This window comes from Passer montanus, unplaced genomic scaffold (assembly GCF_014805655.1).
Source record: "Passer montanus isolate IOZ18808 unplaced genomic scaffold, ASM1480565v1 scaffold10, whole genome shotgun sequence".
Classification (NCBI taxonomy): Eukaryota; Metazoa; Chordata; class Aves; order Passeriformes; family Passeridae; genus Passer; species Passer montanus.
In genome coordinates this window covers 13,735,692-13,741,691 of record NW_024356505.1, presented here as the reverse complement: position 1 = coordinate 13,741,691, position 6,000 = coordinate 13,735,692, and positions in this window count along the sequence as shown.

Genomic DNA, 6,000 nt, shown 5'->3' with positions numbered 1-6,000 from the left:
TTAGTGCTAATTTGCTTTCATGGTGTCTGTCAATGCAGTGTACAATTCAAAGTCTGTCCCTCCAAACCAGAGACCAGACACAAAATGAAAGTGAAAGAGGTCCCAGTCATTTTTGCACTGCAGTGCACATTGTTTCTTGTGTAATTTTCAACCCTAGAAACAGAAAATACCAAGAGGCTACAGATTCTTTGTATATTAAGCTTTGTGCTTTGGCATATGATTAGTGTATCAGCTCCTTATACAAAAAATGGACTGACCTTCTGAAGAGTTCATAAGATTAGTGTAAAAATTCTCCTAGTTTTATGTCTAAGCTTTTGCATTTGCAAAAATTGAATTCAGCATTTGTGTTTACTGTTTCCTATGTTTAACTTGAATTTAAGAAAGAAAAATTGCAGTCAATTTTTCTTTGTTGGTAACAGAGTCAAACTCATACAATATGAAAAATAGTGTGTATAGACCCAAGGAAGCTTCGGGATGGGGGTGTTTTGAAAAATTAATCCTTTATCAAGTGACAAGTCCAATTCTCATAATGGGGTAGAAAAAAACTGGGTAAAGATTTCTCAGTTCATTTGGAGAAAAATGTGCACTTCAAATACATGAGTGACAACCTACAATAAAGAATGCTTGAACAGTGATTGTACCCTACAGCACACATTTATTTGGCAGAATAAAAAGCACTCATACATTTCTAAGGACCAGTATGTAGGTGAACAGTCCTGCAACATACTATGTGCTTTCAATTCTCAACAAATACAGTGGAAAATGAATGAAGGTTCAAACCTTTGTACATCTAACATCTTTTTTTCAAAAGGATATAATTTTTTTTTTTAAATTTTTTTTTTCTTTTCCCTACAGGCATTTCAGCAATTTCTTCCAGCAGTATATTACCTAGCATATTATTGATTCACTAGCCTGGAACCTGAAATCTTACTTTGCTCCAGATTTCCAAGATGACCTTGAAGAAGTCAGATTATTTTTAATTTTTTTTAAAGAAACTAAAACCTTTTGGATGCCAGACCTTATTTTTGCCTCTCTCTCTTCAGTACTCTTTTTTGGCACATAAAGTAAGATTAAAAAAAGGCTTTTCCACTTTACAGATCATAACATAAAATAAATTTTAAAAATTAATGCAGTCACATACTGAAGAGATTTTTAATAAGGCTGTTAATGAAGCATTATAGATGTAGTCTGCATATTTTTTCTTGCTGGGAAAATGGTGAAATTATACAAAATATAATTACAGACTTGTCAGTCTCTGTCTTTGAAAGCAAGACACTGCCAGTAAATTAAGATACTTATAATTTAATACATGATAACCACTAAAAAACTACTTTTAATTGTCATGACAAGCTTCTTTAATCAGAAAATTTTGGGAGATCTAAATTCCAATATATGTCATTGTAAATGGAAGATTAAGAATATGCATGCAGACATAAAAGAGTTCATATAGCTCCCTGTTATCATCATCCCAACAGAACAAAGTATTTTCTGCCAGACAGGCTATGAAAAACAGACATTTCACATGTGTGCAACTGGAATTGATTTTCCTCTGGAATTACTATACATATGGAAAAATAAGAACTATGCACAGACATTCACATATGCACACATGAAGATAGAAAAGTACACATAGGTATGTGTACCCAATTTTTGCAGATTGAGAATAGCTAAGAAAAAAATCCCAAAACCAAGATTTTAAAATGGCAGGAGAATTAAAAATATGTAATTTCACAGTTTTGGGAAAATGAGGTATAGCTTACTATTTTGAGGGTTTAAGTTTGACAGTATTGACTCTGTAATAGAAATAACATCAGTAGTTCTCTGTGTCTTGGAATATTGCCTAGGACAAAATAATTATGGAATCCACAGTTTGTGGCAGCCTTTTCTCATTTTTATATGGCAAAAAATTTAGAATGCATTTAGAGCCTACATAGTGAAAGAACAGGGCCATACACATGCACAAACATATGACATATGTATGTACGTAATATTTAGCAAGTGGAAGATGTGCTGCAATTGATCCCAATTTCATAGATGTGATCCATAATGCAGATTATTTATTGCCCTAAAACCCCACGCTGAATGATAAAATAAGGAATCCCTGAAAGGTAAAAATCAGGATTTCTGATTCTTAACAACATGCATTCTCTTACATATTAACAAAGCACTTCAGCATCTTACCAGCATCATACAAGAAAATGCTGTCCTGCTGTACCTCTCAGATTGTCAGCCCTTTAACTGTGGGCAGCAGTTTTAAGCCTCTGATACAGCAAACTCTGATGCACCTTTTAAACAGACAGGATTTATGCATTTCATAAGTCTGCTTTCATAAACTGCAACCTGTAATGACAGGCATAAATTTATTGAACAGACACAGGTCAGAAATAAGAACATCTAGAACAATCAACAGAATAAAAGTAGTAGTATAATGACCTATTATGATATGAAAATTCAGATCATATCAGCATCATGATTAGCCAGTAGAATTTACAATACATACTCATGAATGAAGAATAATGTCCCTTTACTCTGAACTGTATCTCCAATCAGGAAAACAAAACAGTATTTATATTTAGACTGTAAGGAATATTTCTTCCAGTGTAGCAAAAAGAACTTCCTCTAATGTGTTTGGATGTAGAAAATAGATATCAAAAAAATCTTGCTTAAATTTAGCACTCCTGGATGATTTTTCCAGGGATGCAAATTACTATGGAAGGGTACAAAGCAGAAGGATGTAGGGCAGCAAAATTAATCAAGAGAAAAGACACCCTGACGATTTCTTTGGGAACACGGGAATACTAAAGCTATAAAAGATGCAGAGAAAACAAAACCTGTAGTGAGAGGAAGAATGTAAAAGACATTTCACGTGTTCCTCAATGGGAAAAATGAGAGGAAGGATGAAAGCCATCAAATACAGAGAAACTCAGGGGCTAGGGAGAAGCCACCTCAGACTCAACTTTTCTACATACTTGACATCTTGTTTCATATTTGATGCTTTCTTACTGTCTCACATTTTCCATTAATTATAATTTGAGTTCGTGTCACACTGTGCCTTTGTCATCTGTTGACTCAAAGGAGACATCCGTTTATCTCTGATTTCAACCTTTCTAACCTTTCAGCCTCTCTAACCAGAAGAAATATGTTAATTATGTGAAACTTGAAATATTGAAAAGGTCACAAAAACCTACAGATAAGTGAGACGTAAATTATATGTCTTCAGACAACTGCGTACGCATGTCAATCTTTTTGCATTCACTCCAATGCCAAGCTTATTTTAGCCTTCTTCAGGCATGCACTTTACAGACTTCCACATTACCCTTCACCTCAGTTCTACAGCTCTTTTCTGGTCATTGCTACTTGCAGCTTCCTTTGCACCACCTGGACTTTTCAGCCTTTTTCTAGGCTATGCAGCAGGCTGTGCAATAAGGAAGGAGCCACAACATAAAGGTGCTGGAGATGATGTGAAATCCAGAAACATTCCTCTGCCAGTGGGTCAGCAGAAAAAATGCCCCCATGTGGGAAAGTAGGGATGGAGACGAAGGCACTCGTCTACCACCCAGGATGTGAGGCTTGGCAGGTCTGCCCTGCCATGTAAGTGCCAAGAGCTCTCTCTTCTTGGCTCCTGGATCAGTTTTAAGTCAGATGGGGAGTGCCACCTGCTGGGTGACCTTCTGAAACTGAGTCATGGGTTTAAGATCAAGATAATTGTAACAGGAATTTATACGAGCAAAAACTCAGCAAGGGCCTAAAATTAAAGAATTGACTAATCAGACTCAGTGAGAAGGGCAAATTTGCCTTAAGTAGATCCCCTACAGTTTCATGGCCAGCTTGCTATTGCTTTTAGTAATCCTTTTCTTGCATGCTGGTCAAAAATCTGTAGGGCTTGCCCTCTTTTAAGTGTAATAAAGCTTTTCAAAAAGGCAGCAGACAAGACCCTACCTGCCTGCTTATTGTCTCATAGATCTCAGGGTTTGGCTCCAAGTTATGACACCATTGTCTTTTTAAATAAAGGAAAAATTTAAAAATCTTTTTTAAAAAAAGGAAAAAAAAAAGTCCATCGGCTCTTGACAAGGTATTATACCTACATATGTCAAAGTCAATAACAAAATAGTCTTTGTCCTCGTAGAGATCTTGAAGGAATTTTCTGCAGTTCACTCAGTATAACTGTGAACATTCAATGCATGAGATAGATCAAAATCTTCTGAGAAGTGTGTTTTGTGTACATAAACCACTCGCTCCTCCTGACTCCAGGATTCTTACCATGGGGAGACTTACAGCACAGACCAAGAAAGGCAAAATTCTGTCTTGGCTGAACACATCAGAAAAGACTAATTTTATAAATTGCTTTAAGTTTTTCTATCTATTTAGTCTCTTAAATATGCCTCAGAAAGCTGGACTAAGGAAGTTTAAGAAATAATTTGATGTCTAGAAAGTGTTGCAAATGGTGTATAGAAGATGCATTTCTGTTATTTTCCCTGTAATGGGAGGTACTCTGAACTAAGGTGAAGGTATGAAATGTGGCAGTCTATAACCAGATTTGGGCAGCTGTGAGACATTGGGTACAGCACAACCTCTACTTAAGAATAACTATGATTTCCAAACAAAAGTATTATGCTTGATTAGTTGATGAAATTCACATTATACATGAAACCTCAATTGCTATCTGCTGATATTTGGGGGTAAATTCAAACCAAAATGCCAAAAAATACTAATACTGAAAAGAAAAATGGAAAACTGAAAATAGATCTGAAATTAAAGTGTGGTAAAGTCCCAGAAGGTTCATGCCTGATGATAGATCTCAGTAGACTAGTGAAGCACACCATGGTCTGCAGTGAGTGCCTTGGCTTCAATATCAGAAAGGAGGCTGCCCAGGAAAAATCAGGGCCCAGGACCTGACTTGCCAAAATCCACAGTGGAAATGGGGAAGTTATCACTTAATTAAATTAACAGTGCCACCGTTTCACAATCTGACTGCCTCCTGACAAAAGAAAATGGTCTAAAACATGGCAAAGTACTCCTTGGAGAGCTGAGTGGAGTTAATTAATCAACTTCTGTCTGAAGCACAGGACACAGCACCAAATGTGACTGCAGCAAAGGGTAAAGCAACAGAAAAATCACACGTGCTAGCATTAGTTTAGATTTTTAAGACGATGGTCAATGATCAAACATCACAAAGATTTTGGTTCTGTGGCCAAATAAAAAGAAGGAGACTATCCTTCTGAGAGGATTTCAAAGGAACTACCTACAAAATGATGGAGTGTAATTGAGAAGGGGGACCCAGGCTGTTCATAACAATGTGGTGGTGTTGGAATGAGAGACAATAGGCATAAAATGAAAAAGTCTAGACTAGACAGGAAGGAAAAGCTTTCATCAGCTGAAACAGGTTGCCTGGTTATGAGGAGAGTGTGCTGTGTCCATCCTTTGTTTTCACAGAAAAGCTCAGAGAAGCCTGGTCTGCCCTTATAGCTGATGTGAGCAGGAAGTTGAACTAGATGCTTCCAGAGGTTTCTTTCCATCAGAATTTTGTGTGAGTCTAAGATTATAAGCAAATAACTGAAAAAATATTTAGAATCTAAGTAATCTACATGAGAAGAAAAATGCTTTAAAAATTGATTGGCAGAAGAAGAATTAGATGTTATGATGAGAAAAAAACAAAAAGAACACAGTAAAATTTCATTATATAAGGATTATACAAGCATTCAAATACCTCTGCTCGTGTATAAAGATCACACAAGAATTGAAATACTTCAGCTGACAAGCAATGATTGTGAACAGCAATATTCATTTAAGTGTTAGTGGTCAGGATGAATACAACAATAAATTGCAAAATTACCACAACAGGAATAAGCTAAATAATCTGCAATGTCAAGTTAATCATTGAACTAGATGATGATTAAGCAAGCCACAAAGTACATGCCAGATTGGTGGCTACAAAAGAGGGCAAAAGAATGAGTATTGCACAGAATGAAAATGAGATTTCTTGGCAGACTTCTGCGTAAA